The sequence below is a fragment of the Colossoma macropomum genome, unplaced genomic scaffold (assembly GCF_904425465.1).
Source record: "Colossoma macropomum unplaced genomic scaffold, Colossoma_macropomum, whole genome shotgun sequence".
In the NCBI taxonomy this organism is placed as follows: Eukaryota; Metazoa; Chordata; class Actinopteri; order Characiformes; family Serrasalmidae; genus Colossoma; species Colossoma macropomum.
The window spans coordinates 46676-62538 of record NW_023495500.1 but is presented as its reverse complement, the minus strand read 5'-3'; the positions used below and the strand labels follow the sequence as shown (position 1 = coordinate 62538).

The window sequence follows — 15863 nt, the reverse complement described above, 5'->3', positions numbered from 1 at the left end:
TTAAAGGAAAATACTACAAAGACAACATATTAAATATTGAAACTGATAATATATGCCCATTTTGAATTTGTTGCCAACAACATGTTCCAAAAAAGTTGGGACGGGGGCATGTTTACCACTTTGTTTCATCACCTCTTCTTTTAGTTTTGAAAGAGAAATGTATCCCCATTCTTGTTTGATACAGGATTTCATCTGCTCAACAGTTTGTGGTCTCCTTTGGCATGCCATGTGCACTAATATGCCCCTATACTATCATGAATACTGGCTTTTGAACTGTGTACTGATGACAAGCTGAGTGGTCTGTAGCCCGGAGTACACAGTGTCCATGATTTGAAAAAGAATTTCAAATGTTGATTCGTCGGACCACAGGACACTTTTCCACTTCACCTCATTCCTTTTTAAATGAGCTCGGGCCCAGAAAAGGTGGCAGTGTTTCTGGATCCTGTTTATATATGATTTCTTCTTTGCGTTTTGGTGTTTTAACTTGCATTTGTTGCACTATTTGATCATGCAGTCTTTCACAGAGTGGTGAACCCCTCCTCATCTTTACTTCTGAAAGACTCAGCCTCTCTGAGGTGCTCTTTTATACCTAATAATGTTACTGACCTGTTGGCAATTAACCACCAGGTGTTTTTTTAAGCATATTATCATCATTATCATCATCGTCATCTCTTTTATTTACACAACTTTATCAGCCTTTTGTTGCCCCGTCCCAACTTTTTTGGAATGTGTTGTTGGCATCAAATTAAAAATGGGCATATATTTTTCAAAAAACAATAAGATTTCTCAGTTTCAACATTTGTCTTTTGTCTTTGTACTATTTTCAATTAAATATAGTTTAAATGATTAGCATATCATTACGTTTTGTGTTTATTTACACTTTGCACAGCGTCTTTTTTGGGAATGGGGTTGCACATATTGATATACAAAGTATATAAATTTAAAATATGATTACGCTTCTGAGTGAAAACACAAAGCAAAAGTGTATTGTATTTAATATTTTTACTATTTTATTACAGAAAAAAGTGACAAGACAGAAACTCTTGCTCACATAAGAGTTAAGAAAACATGATAATATTTTACAGTTTTGTAGATTCCAAATCATTAAATAGAAACTGCAAATAAAAAAGAAGAAATGTTAGACGTGTCCAGAATGATGAACAGAGCTGTGGATTCTAAAATGACAAAGTCTGTAGAACATCGAGTGCTTCATCTTTAAAAAATGATATTCAAATCTTTGCAGCACATGACAAAAATAACTAAGCACAGAATTACAGTATATTATTAATCATTTAATGCTTTCTTGTTGACCCCAAATTACTCAAATATTGAAAAAAGCATCTAATATAAAATGTACTATAAAAAAAAAACACATTGATGACATTATTCTCATGTATTTCAGTCTGCCTTACATAAAGTCACATTTCTCCAGTCCGTACCGAATATACAAAAATGACTTACTAAAAACAGAAAAGCAGTATTCCTTCACCCAGAGACGAGCACACTGCTGTAGTCATAAAGAGCAGGAAAGCGGGAAGCAGTTATTTTCCCATTAATAAAGAGGAGATGTAATCACTCTGCGGAGTTCAGGTTGGACTTTCCACAATTCGACGATCGATTATGTTCATGGCTCGCTTCACCCACCTAAAGCTGGGGTCCACACACACACGATACCCCTTCATGGTGGTAAAACTGCAGTGAAGAAAAGATCAGCATCAGTGTTTTCGTCTAATAGATCGGATAATCATAAAATGTATCTGATACAAACAAAAATGTGTAATATCAGAGTTTGGTTCAAAGTGACAACAGTAAGAGTCATCAAACAGCAGCTTAAAGTAACTATATTGGATATAGTTTGTCTTATTCCAGTGTTAATAAAGGACGGGGATGAAAACTTACACCACTCCAGCTCTTGTACAGTCATGGTTCGTTTTTTCATACTCAGTAATAACAGCTACAGGGATTGGTCTGGTATAGGAACTGAAACAGCATTCTTTTGGTGCTTTTACATCTGTAAGAAAATGATGTGAAGAATAATAAAATGAAGTAGTAGTAAAGTATGAAGAGGTAATAGAAATTAATGTTAGATGAAAGTGGTAGTGAGTGTAATGATGTTCCAGCAGGTGTGATCATCTCTAACTTTACTCTTCTTAAAACACATTTGCCATATTTATAACCTGATTATTTTGGAATAGCAAACTGAACACCAGTTAAACATGTAATTTCATTTATAATAAATAGACAGAAATAATAATGTGCTTTTGTCTTCTAATTGAATATTGTCTTTCTGCTGATAAAGGTAGGCTCAGAGTTGAGACTTTCTTTAGCTTTGTTACAAGGCTGTCTTGTGGAACCTAGTACTTAATTGTAATTACTAGTTCAGGTGTGGTTTCAGGTTGTGAATTATAGGGGCCAGGCTATCAGTCACAAGGCTGATAAATTGAGGAGGTATTCCACTACAGGGCTGTAGCAGCTAGGTCTGACAACCCTCTGTCCCATCCTTCATCAACAGAGACGTGACTGCTTATCACTTTGTTGTCCTTCGTTGTTGTCCTAATTGCTCTAGTCTTGTGTGTCCATCATGTGCTTTATAATACTCATCTCACAGATCGCGTAGAACCATTCATTGTTGCAGGATCCGTAATTCCATTAATCTCATCTACCCCCCACGGTCGTCAGAATCCCAGACCAGGGTAGCAGGTGGGCTCTGGAATTGCCAATCCACTGTGCAGAAGGCAGACTTCATTAACTGCAGAATAGCATCCTTCCATTCACTGCAGTTTCTGGCGTTGACAGAGACCTGGATCACACCCAAGAACTCAACGACTCCAGCAGCCCTGTCTTCTGCCTTTCACTTCTCCCATTCTCCGAGAAGGTCTGGCAGGTGTATTAGCACGGGTTTGCTTTTGTCCATAAAGTGGCGTTTCACTTCACTTACTTTTTCTCATCTTTCAGTTTCCTTCTTTGAGTACCATGCTGTCACTGTATCTTTCCCCTCTAAACTTCACATCATTGTACTTTATTGTCCTCCCTCTCCTCTAGGCAACTTCATTGATGAGAGAGATATTCTTCTGAGTCTCTTCCCCATCAATGGAACCCCACTCATACTTTTGGGTGACTTCAACCTGCTATGCAGTCCATCAAGCCTCTGCAACTCATCCAGAATGCAGCAGCATGTCACTCCACTGCTGCAATCCCTTCACTGGCTTCCTGTAGCTGCACGCATCAGATTTAAAACCCTGATGCTTGCCTACAAAGCCAAAAACTGACCTATCCCTCCCTTCTTGATGGCAATAGTCAAAACTCTTAACTGTACCACGAGCCCTTCGAGCTTTGAGTACAGCTCGGCTTGACCCGCCATCCTTCAAGACGTGGAAGGCAAGCATACAGACTCTTCTCTGTACTGGCACCCAGGTGGTGGAATGAACTCCCACTGGCTGTCCAAACAGCAGAGTCTCTCACGGTCTTCAAATGCAGACTGAATGTTTATCTCTTTATACAGCACTTAAATGAGCACTGAGTTAAGTAATTTATTGTAATGTATTATACTGTGCTTATTGAAATGTATTGTATTGCACTGCACTGTGTTTAACTGTGTTCCTTTTTCTCTGGGTATCAACATGGACTTTTGTTTCTAGCAGTATCTGAGCTCAGGACAAGCTTTCCCCCTAACCTATTGGTAGCTAGCAAAGATACTTTCTCTAGATAGACATAGCTCTTTTTGTAAGTTGCTCTGGATAAAAGTGTCTGCTAAATGCTGTAAATGTAATGTGTCCAATGAATAAGTCAGAAACTCAAGCATAAACTTCAACTTACTTTGTCCCACTGCACAGGACTGAAGGTAGAGGATGACCAGCAGACCCAGAAGGAGAGAACGAGGACGGATGGTCATGGCTGCAGTTTCAGCTCCAGGAGATGATGATCAGTCTGAGCAGAGCTGTAAATGAGACAGATTTTTATCTTGCTCTTGGTTTGATAAACAAGTAAGGGGTGGGAAAGTTAAAAGGTGGATATAAAAAGCCTTGGTTCCACAGGAAACCCGTATGTGGTTCTCACATCTGGTACGCTTCAGTCATTAGAAAAGATGACCTAAACAGTTCTAAATATGTCCTGCAGTGCATGAGCTGGTCATGAACCGCTGTCTGCCTGAATTAATGCTAGTTAAAAGTGTCACTTTGATCATAGGGTCACAATTAGGCATGGTGGACAAGAGTTCAGGAGTCCCAACCTGGCCACTAAAATAAGCATCCTTTAGAGCTGAGAGAGAGCCTTTGGGGGAAACTCGTTGTTTAAGAAAGTCTGCAAAGACTACAGTGGGGAGAAATGTGTGAGAACGTGCTAGTTAGAAGACCCAGATATACTGATATATGAACAGTATCAGGGACAGAGAGTGGGCTTGCCTGAAAGACTGGGGATGCTTGAGGGAAATAGGAGGGAGCTGAATCAGTGACAGGGCAAGAAACAGGGTGCAGAATTCAGGGACATGATTGGCCAACTCTGGTACTGAATCAATGACATTGAGAGAGAATGGCATCGAGGATAGCGAGAGGAATGAAGCTGGACTGGAAACAGAAAGTGATTTAGGGATCTGGAAGATACAGGACCAGATCAGAAATGAGAAAGACAGTCTAAGTAAAGCCAGGCACACACTGTGAGATTTTAGCCTGTTAAAAGCCCAACTTGCCAACTGAATTTCATGATTGGGCCAAATTCCAGTGTCATTGGTGGACTTTTTGATAGACAGTGTGAGAGTGAACATGATGTTGATTCACATCAACATATCACTTACTCCAGATGAGACTGTACCAGGTGATTCCATCTGAGGTTGAGTGTCTTTCCTGTGGGAAGTGGGAGCTATTGATGCCAGTGCTTTGAAGATGGTGTCTAAAGCCAAACTGCATAAAGCAAAGTTTGTCAAGCATGTTTGCTGCATGTGACAAAAGAGAAGCCATGTGAGCACAAACAGACGGCAGAGACAGTAAACAAAGTCATCTCAAATTCTGATCTGTTGAAATTTAGCTGGAACAGCTGCAGATTTTATAATATCCTACTTGTAATCCAAGCCACGTTAAAAATGATCACAGCATACACAAAGATTCTTTTACTGAATGGCAAGAGGGAGAGAGGGAGGGAACGAGAGCTCATTGCTCTGCTTCCATCACCACCCCCCACTCTCCGGCTCATCCACAAGGATTGAATATGTGGCAAATTAAAGTGGCCTCACCGCAGGACTGGAGGTGGTGCCCAGGAGGCAGGGCTTGGGACTCGCGCTGTCCCCCACTCCCTTGTGAATGTCATCCTCTCCCTGCTGTCTTTGCGGGGTTTGTCTGCCTTCCTGCTGGCTCTCGCAGCCGTCATCAGGGCCTAGGGCGCATGCCACACTTGCTTATGTAGCTTTTCAATAGATTTTTGAAGTAAATTAGAATTTTGGCATGTATATGTGGAGATGAGATTGGTGACAATGTATGTCCAGTGTTTGTTAGCAGCTTTAGCCTATCATCTCCCGTTTTAAGCTAAATAAACACACATGAGATATCAAACATGTCTTGGCTGATCAACTGCTTCTGTGGTGATGAATGTTTAAAATTTTTATTTAATTATTTTAATTTGATTAATTGATTTCATTGGAGATCACCCATAACAGAACATAACAGGACATAACAGAACTGCTGGTTGGCCCTTTCCTTCGAGCACATTTAGCCGTGCAGTGATGTTGCGTCAGTTCGAAAAGATGCGGTGGTGCTTCACAGGTCTCGGAAGAAGCCTGTGCTAGCCTTCACCCTTCTAGAGCTTATAGTATTGTGTGTTTGGGGGAGTCCTAACGAGTGGGTGGTATTGGATACGACAACATTTGAGGACAAAATTAAAAAAAAAAAAAACTCACACTCACAGTCCCACATGAACAGAGACAAAAAAGTCAACATTTTTGGTAGCAAAGTCCATAAATGCTGACTTTCGTTTGACTGAATGGAATTGTGAATTATAAACATGATTACTTTGTAAAGTAGGCCATGGAGAGGCTGTATTGGCTTACCAATGTGGATTATTGCCTGTACGGTTTAAGTTTCAGTGCAGTGTGGCACAAGTTAGCAAAGCTGCTGGGTAAGAGAGCTGCTACAGGTAGAGAGGATGTAACATGGAGGACAGCATCAAGAGAGGGAGCACCAAAGTGAAACTAAAATATTTACTGACTACATTTTAAAACTGTTGAGTAGCACAGCCTGAAACAGCACCACTAGTGACCTAACAGTCTCTCTTACACACACACACACAAAGCACTCCCACACACAACTCCTCTCGATCAGGTATGATTATTTGCCAAGATCCGCCTCTCAACAGACAGCGGTGAGTTGGTTTGATTGCCGAAAGAGTGCAGCCCAAAAATCAGCGGTGCCTTATTGGTTCAACACATCACTTTTACAGAGTAAACAAACAAAATAAAACAAACAAAAATATATGGCATGTAACAAGCACCAGGAGGAGGTAAGACATTCAAGTTTATTGTTTTTACTTTTACCCTGTTCTTCAGAGGTCAGGACCCCCATGGACCCTCACAGAGCAGGTACTGTTTGGGCAGTGGATCATTCTCAGCACTGCAGTAACACTGACGTGGTGGTGGTGTGTTAGTGTGTGTTGCGCTGGTCTGAGTGGATCAGACACAGCAGTATTGCTGGAGTTTTTAAACACCTCAGTGTCACTGCTGGACTGAGAATCGTCCACCAACCAAAAATGTCCAGCCAACAGTGTCCTGTGGGCAGCGTCCTGTGACCACTGATGTCCCTTGACTCAGTTCTTATCTCAGTAACAACCAGTTGCCCAAATGAGGACTAGAGGATGACCAACACAAACTGTGCAGCAGCAGATGAGCTAACATCTCTGACTTTACTACAAGGTGGACTGACAAGGTAGGAGTGTCTAACAGAGTGGACAGTGAGTGGACACAGTGTTTAAAAACTCCAGCAGCACTGCTTTGTCTGATCCACTCATACCAGCACCACACACACTAACACACCACCACCACGTCAGTGTTACTGCAGTGCTGAGAATGACCCACCACCCAAATAGTACCTGCTCTGTGAGGGTCCATGGGGGTCCTGACCACTGAAGAACAGGGTAGAAGGGGGCTAACGAAATGTGCAGAGAAACAGATGGACTACAGTCTGTAACTGTAGAACTACAAAGTGCACCTATATAGTAAGTAGAGCTGATAAAATGGACAATGAGTGTAGAAACAAGGAGGTGGTCATAATGTTATGCCTGATTGGTGTATAATAAGCTGGCTTCTTCTGAAATACAGTTCTCAAATAGTACTGTGTTTAGTAATGATGCTCAATATAACTAATCTCAGTTGAATTGCATTTCTGTTACTATATGTGATTCATTATAATCTCTTATTTCCATGGTAACCACAAGCAGAGCTTCAGGTACAGGTTGGCTTGACCCGGCATCCTTCAAGACACATGGGAGACCAGCATCTAGACTCTTCTCTGTCCTCAAGCAGAAATGTGTTCTCCTGTGAGTAGTGCTGTTGATAGTTAAGTGTTCTACTCTGTTGAAACGTGTTATTTAGCATGGCTTCTGGTGTAGTTTCCCCCAGCCTTCTAGTCGTACACCTCCTCAAGCATTTCTTATGACACTGATCCCTCAAATAAAACAAAACACCAGTGTCAATGCTTAACAGCTAGTTTACCAATACCTGACCTTTAAATCATGGTGGCACAATGGGTAGTGATGTTGCCTCTGAGCGAAAAGGGCCTGGGTTTGATTCCTCAGCCAGGTGACCAGGGTCCTTTGTGTGTGGAGTTTGCATGTTCTCCCCATGTCTGTGTGGGTTTCATCCCCCAGTCCAAAGACATTGCAGTCAGGTCAACTGGAGATACTAAATTGCCCCTAGGTGTGTGTGACTGTGTATGTCTGCCCTCTGATAGACTGGTGACCTGTCCAGGGTCTTTCCTGTCTTCTGCCTGGTGAGTGCTGGGGTAGGCTCCTGTGACCAAGGAGGATAATGAGTGATCTTTAAAGCCTCAATAAGGAGCTGCTCTAGAACGATCTGGAACATCATGATATGCTATCAGAACCACAAACAATCTCAGAGGAAATTCTCAGTAACCTCAATGGTGTTAAATTAGCTTGTCCTGTGTTAAACCGGACGGGACACAAAAAAGTTGAGCTTAGAGCAGAATTAACCACTTGTGGGTCGAGCATGTTTCTCAGTGGCAAAATTCGATTTAACCCAAATCAGATCAATATTCAATAATTCTGTTATAATTCAAATTAATTAAAGACGCTCAAATAAAGAGTTTCATTTCCATCACTGATCTCGTGAGGCCTACCATGATCTCATAATGAGAACATCTGGGGAGAACCAGAACGTTTGGGCTAAATGTTGGTGGAAATGTAGACTTATTAGGGAGGGACCACCTAAGTGTGTGATTTCTAAACAGTCCAACAGCCCATGAAGGTTGAGCTCACGGGCAACATCATTGGCAACAGACAACAACCCTGTCATTAGCTCATGGATGTAATGTAGATTAGCTGAAAAGTCTCCAACAGTTCAGTTGGCTAATGATACCTAGCTTGATTTGCTTGAGTTGTTGAATGAACTCCAGATGTTAAAACAGGAGGCTTTAGTGTAAAATGGCAGCAGGGCTTGGAGAGGATGTTTTTTTTTTTCTTTTATCCAGTGCCAAAAATGTAAGAAGCTGTCAAAGTATGAAGCTCACATCACTATCACTAGATATCACAATCTCACTTTATTTGGATAGTACATTAAGGTCCACTATAGATTCTGTACAGATGCTTAAATTGTTAACAAACAATATGGTGAAACTGGTGAAGTTTACGTAACTTATACGTTAAGCAAAAAATAAAAAAAGCTACTATAGCTATTATAGATATACATGAATTTGAAATATGATTTTGAAGCTACTGTGTAAAAATACAAAACAAAAGCATACATATTTAACATTTTTATTACTTTATTGCAGAGAAAATGTCTGGGACAAGACAGAAACTCTCTCACATTAGAGTTAAGAAAATGTCAGAGCTGTAGATTCTGATGTGAATGAAAATCTGTAGAACTTTATGAATTAAATTCTAATAAAAATGAACATCACGAATGCTTCATCTTCTAAAAAATGGTATTCAGATGTTTGAGGCACATAATTTGACAAAAATAACTGTAATCACAGTATCTAATTTATCATTTAATGCATTCTTGTCCATCCCAAAACATTCAAAATATTGAAAACATCTAAAGCAGGGGTGCTGAACTCCAGTCCTGGAGGGTCCGTGTTTAGCACAGTTTGGTGATTTACCTGCTAAAGCAGACCTGATTACACTCTGTTAATGGCTAGGTTTAATGTATGTGTTTAAGTGGAGAAACAACTAAACTCTGCTGGACATCGGCCCTCCAGGACTGGAGTTGTGCACACCTGATCTAAATAATGTTTGTGTCTAGTTTATAATATTTAAATGACAATGATTATATTTATGAGTTCAATTTTTTTTCGGTGTATATATAGAAGAGTGAAAAAAATAAAAGCATGCAGAGTTAAAGTGTACTATAAAAACATTCATGTATTTCACTCTGCCTTACATAAACTCACATTCCTCCAGTCCTTACCGAATGTACAAATATGACTTATTAAAAAAACAGAAAAGCTGTGTTCCCTTCTTGATGGTAAACCTGCAGTGAAGAAATTATCAGCATCAGTGTTTTAGTTTAATAGAGCTGATAATTGTATAAAATGTATCTGATACAATAAAAAAGTCAGTAAAAGTTTATAATGTTAAAGTTTGCAGTGGGTCAAAGTGACAACAATAAGAGTCAATAGGGAGCAGCAGCTTAAAGTAACTGCAGTAAGAATAGTTTGTCTTAGTCAAATATTAATAAAAGATAGGGGTGAAAACTTACATCACTCCAGCTCTTGTACAGTCGGTTCTCGTTTCTTCATACTTAGTAATGTCAGCTACAGGGATTGGTCTGGTATAGAAACGGATCAGCATTAACCTGGTGCTTTTGCATCTGTATGAAAATAATAAGAATAATAATAAAATGAAGAATAAAGTATTTTTAGTAGTGAAGTGATCTGTAGATGACAGTGAGTGTAATGATGCTACAGCAGGTGAGATCATCTCTAACTTTACTTTTCTTATTAATACTGTGAATAAAGCTATATCTATTAGTTCATCCACACACATACAGTACAGTACAGTCCGAGTGAGAGAATAAACATTTGCTATATATTTATATACTTATAATCTGCTTATCATGTAATAGTTTCAGTGATAATAAACAGACAGAGATAACACTGTGTGCTACGAAAGAGCCAGAAACTCGAGCATCAACTTCAACTTACTCTGTCCCACTGCACAGGACTGAAGGTAGAGGACGACCAGCAGACCCAGGAGGAGAGAACAAGGACGGACGATCATGGCTGCAGTTTCAGCTCCAGGAGGTGATGATCAGTCTGAGCAGAGCTGTAAATGAGACAGATTTTATCTTGCTCTTGGTTTTATAAGCAAGTAAGGGGTGGAAAAGTTAGAAGGTGGATTAAAAAAAAGTCTAGTTTCTACAGAAAACCCATATGTAGTTCTCACAACTGGTACGCTTTAGTCATTAGAAAAGATGACCTAAACAGTTCTAAATATGTCCTGCAGTGTGTGAGCTGGTCATGAACCGCTGTCTGCCTGAATTAATGCTAGTTAAAAGTGCTCTTTGATCATAGTTGTCACAATGAAGCATGGTGGACACGAGTTCAGGAGTCCCAACCTGGCCACTAAAATAAGCATCCTTTAGAGCTTAGAGCAATCATTTGGGCAACTGGTTGTTACTGAGATAAGAACTGAGTCAAGGGACAAGACTGGAATGTAATATGGGACACTCAGCAGGGACAAGGACAAGATCTGCTTTGGGAAAAGAAACAGTGGCTGGAGAGACAGGAATTACATCAGAGTCGCCACCACGTCAGTGTTACTGCAGGGCTGAGATTGATCCACCACCCAAATAGTACCTGCTCTGTGAGGGTCTGTGGGGGTCCTGACCACTGTAGAACAGGGTAGAAGTATGCAGAGAAACAGATGGACTACAGTCTGTAATTGTAGAACTACAAAGTGCACTATATAGTAAGTGAAGCTGACAAAATGGACAATGAGTGTAATAAATTGGTCATAATCTTATGCCTGATCGGTGTGTATACACAATGCATTCGGGAAGTCTTCAGACCCTTTCACAAGTAAAAAGAGAATTTTAGATTTTTTTTTGCAAATTTGTTAAAAAGGAAAAACTAAAATTTGACATCAACCTAAGTATTCAAACCCATCGCTATGACACTTGAAATTTAGCACTGGGGACCTTCCATTTATCTTGATCATCTTTGAGATGTTTCTGCACCTCGATTGGAGTCCACCTGTGGTAAATTCAGTTGATTGGACATGATTTGTAAGGACACCTGTCTATATAAGATCTCACAGCTGACAATGCACATCAGAGCCATGAGCTCTGGAGAAGGCTACAAAAAAAATTCTGCTGCACTGAAAGTTCCCAAGAGCACAGTAGCTTCCATAATTCTTAAATGGAAGAAGTCTGGAACAACCAGAACTCTTCCTAGAGCTGCCCGCCTCACCAAACTAAGTAATCGGGGGTGAAGGGCCTTGGTAAGAGAGGTGACCAAAACCCAATTGTCACTCTGGCTGAGCTCCAAAGATCGTGTGTGCAGATGAGAGAAACTTCCAGAAGGTCAACCATCACTGCAGCATTCCATCAATCTGGGATTTATGGCAAAGTGGCCAGACAGAAGCTTCTCAGTAAAAGATACATGAAAGCCTAGAGTCTGCAAAAAAGCACCTAAAGGACTCTCAGACTGTGAGAAACAAGATTCTGGTCTGATGAAACCAAGATTGAATTTTTTGGCCTCAATTCTAAGCGTCATGTCTGGAGGAAACCGGGCACTGCTCATCACCTGCCCAAAACCATCCCTATAGTGAAGCATGGTGGTGGCAGCATCATGCTGTGGGGTTGTTTTTCAGCAGCTGTGACAGAGAGACTGGTCACCGTTGATGGAAAGCTGAATGGATATACTCAAGGAAAACCTGAACCAGAGTGCTTGGGATCTCAGACTGGACCGAAGTTTAGGGACAACTCTGTAAATGTCCTTGAGTGGCCCAGCCAGAGCCTTGACTTGAACGCAATCTAACATCTCTGAAGAGACCTGAAAATGGCTGTGACCAAAACCCAATTGTCACTCTGGCTGAGCTCCAAACATCGTGTGCAGATGGGAGAAACTTCCAGAAGGTCAACCATCATTGCAGCATTCCACCAATCTGGACATGTTCTTCCCATGTCATGCAGTCAGGCCAACTGAAAATACTAAATTGCTCCTAGGTGTGTGTCACTGTGTATGTCTATCTCTGCCCTGTGATGGACTGCACGTTGTGATTTTCATAAGTGACTGGACAATCATTTGTTTTCCTTTCCTGGATGAACATCGCTATCGTCCAAACAATGATTTGTGACATCATCAGCCTGTGCCTTTGCTGTATGTCAAATTCCGACCAGTGCCTCCTGCTCGTGCAGAGCAACAGGTAACTCCACAAATACATTGTCTATGAGCTATTTCTATACTGAAATGTAATAGGATAAAACAAATGGGTACAAAATTTTACTGAAGTCATTTCATCAACTGACAGATAGCGTGGATGGATAATGTTGAGTCTCTCATACAGGCTAGTCAGTTATCTTACCATGTAGCATTGCTAACTGTCTATCTGGCTAATTAGGTTGTGTTTAGCAAACAGTAAAACTAAGAAAAGTGTGATTATTTTTAAGGATATGTTTGACAACATTCACCAATACCTAACAGATCAACTTATGAGCTACCTAAAACTTATCTAGTTAGCATGCTAGCAAACTTAGTAGTACTTTTCACAGCATGATTTGCAGCTTGTCCTGGGTAGCCAATAGCTGCTGATCCTGGATAGTCAACTGGATACTGTTCATGACTGTATTTCTTCTGGAACCTGCATGAAATCCTTTTTAATGACTGTGTTAATGTGAGATTTAGATCTAGCAAATTAATCCTGCTATTAACCGTATTAATTTTTGACAGCCAATTAATCCTACTACTGACTGTATTGATCGTGGATAGTTAATCCAGTTGATGACTGTAGTGATCCTGGATAGTCAGTTAATCTAGTTCGTGATTGTATTAATCTTGGATAGTCATTTAATCTTATGACAGACCGCATTGATTCTGGATAATCACTTAGTCCACTTCATGACTGCATTGATCCTGGATAGTCATTCAGTCCTGCATAGATCCTGGATGCTAAGTAAATCCAATGTCTGACTGCACTGATCCTGGATAATCACTTAATCCACTTCATGACTTTATTGGTCCTGTATAGTTAATGACTCTTGATCCTGGATTGTCAGTTAATCTAGTTCATGACTGTATTGATCTTGGATAGCCAGTTAATTGTATTATAGACTGCATTGATCCTGGATAAGCATTTAATCCAGTTCATGACTGCATTGATCCTGGATAGTCATTCAATCCTGCATAGATCCTGGATACTAAGTAAATCCAGTATCTGACTGCACTGATCCTGTATAATCACTTAATCCACTTCATGACTTTATTGGTCCTATGTAGTTAATTCAGTTAATGACTCGATTAATCCTGGATAGTCAGTTAATCTAGTTCATGACTGTATTAATCTTGGATAGCCAGTTAATTGTATTATAGACTGCATTGTTCCTGGATGAACATTTATTCCAGTTCATGACTATCTTGATCCTGGATAGTCATTCAATCCTTTTCATGACTGCATTGATCCAGGAGAGTCATTCAATCCAGCTCAAGACTGCATTGATCCTGGAACATCAGTGAATCCAGTATCTGACTGTACTGATCATGGATAGGCAATTAATCTAGTTGATGACTGTATTGATCTTGGATGGCCTGTTAATCCACTTACTGACTGCATTGATCTTGGGTGATCACTTAATCAAGTTCTTGACTTTATTGATCCTGGATAGTCAGTTAATACATTTCAAGACTGTATTAATTCTGGATAGTCAGTTTATCCAGTTCATGACTGCATCCATCCGCTTATCCTTCTGGGTCGCGGTGGGGTGCTGGAGCCTATCCCAGCTGTCATTGGGCGGAAGGCAGGATACACCCTGGACAGGTCGCCAGTCCGTCGCAGGGCAGACAGATAGACATACACAGTCACACTCACACCTAGGGACAATTCAGCATGTCCAATTGGCCTGACTGCATGTCTTTGGACTGTGGGAGGAAACCGGAGTACCCGGAGGAAACCCACGCAGACACGGGGAGAACATGCAAACTCCACACAGAAACGACCCTGGCCGCCCGGCAGGGAATCGAACCCAGGCCATTCTTGCTGTGAGGCGACAGCACTACCCACTGCGCCACCGTGCCACCCGCACATCCATCCCTGGATAGGTAATTAATCCAGTTCATGACTGTATTGATCCTGGATAATCAATTAATCTAGTTCATGACTGTGTTTATCCCTGGATAATCAAGTAATATAGTTCACAACTTTGTTGATCCCTGGATAGTTAGTTAATCCAGTTCATGACTGTATTGATCCTGCATAGCCTATTATTCTGTTATTAACTGAATTAATATGTCGCTTAATATTGCGACATATTTCCCATAGTTACTGAATAATTTATATAAGTTACTGAGTCACTCATATTAGTTACTGTATCATTCATAGTATCTACTAAACAAGTCATAATAGATTAGGGGTGGGAATCTTTAGGCACCTCATGATTCGATTCGATTACGATTCAGAGGCTGCGATGCAATTATAAAACGATTATCGATGCATCTCGATGCATCTTTTTTCTCTATACAGGATTTCTATCTTCCTACTGTCTGAGGACTTGGTAGTTTTAAAGCAGAGTATTTGTAATGATCCATAATGTAAATGCATTATGGATCATTACAAATACTTGGCCTTAAATATATAAAATATCTTTTATTAATAAATCAAATGGAAGTGATGTGGCAAGTGAACTAGAAGGCTCTCATTCAGAGACACTGCTACCACTCATCTGCGATAAAATGCGCTGTTACCCTGAAATAAGATCCAGTGGTAACGGGTGTCCACGCAGCACGTTACAGCCATCCTTCCCGTTTTCTTTAGTGATCTTATAACTTCGGTTTTGGTCTCGTTGTAGAGAGTGTGTGTGTGGGGGGGGGCTACTTTTGAGACTGGACGCTGAATCTCGGCTCCAAAGTGTGCAGCATAGCGCAAAAGCCCTGGTTCTCAACGACTGAGAACAGACAGCAGACAGCAGGTCACACAGCCCCGAGGCCTGGCCTCGCCAGTAACGAACGAAAAAACAGAGATTAAGCAGAACATTTGGAGGACTTATTCACATTTATAAGCAGCGCGGTTGGTTAAATCTGCAACAACAGTTTAAAAAAAAGTTGCGATAATGAAGTCGCTTCTTTTTCAAATTTTCCCATTCCACCTTAAATGGTGCAGCAGTTAAATTCGGCGCCTAAGGCAGAATTTAAGTTGAAACGGGAAAATTAGAACGAGAAGCTGGTGAATGAGAAGTGACTTCAGCCTCGTAAAACAGCCGGACGCTGAGACATTTTAAGTAACACTTCAAGTTTTGAGGAAAAGTTTTCTGGCGGAGATGGGAGGAAAGCGGCTACAGCTAAAGCTTAAAGCAGAGCGAAGTAAATCTGCGTTTTCGTTTATATTTTTAGCCCATACTACGACATTAACACATACTGAGACATACTGGACATTAAATGTTGTGGCTGCCAAGGAGGTGTGGTTTTTGTTGAAAGAAGAACATGTCTCTTCTG

General features: G+C 40.6%; 1 long non-coding RNA gene across 1 annotated transcript; it reads right to left on the bottom strand.

Annotated features, from left to right (window-relative positions):
• Positions 1–1004: 1004 nt before the first annotated feature.
• On the bottom strand, positions 1005–3969 carry LOC118802226. The gene is made up of 3 exons (XR_005006637.1): positions 3817–3969; positions 1900–2011; positions 1005–1692 (listed from the first exon to the last, which is right to left on the bottom strand). It is a non-coding gene; the product is annotated as an uncharacterized LOC118802226 (long non-coding RNA).
• Positions 3970–15863: the final 11894 nt, after the last annotated feature.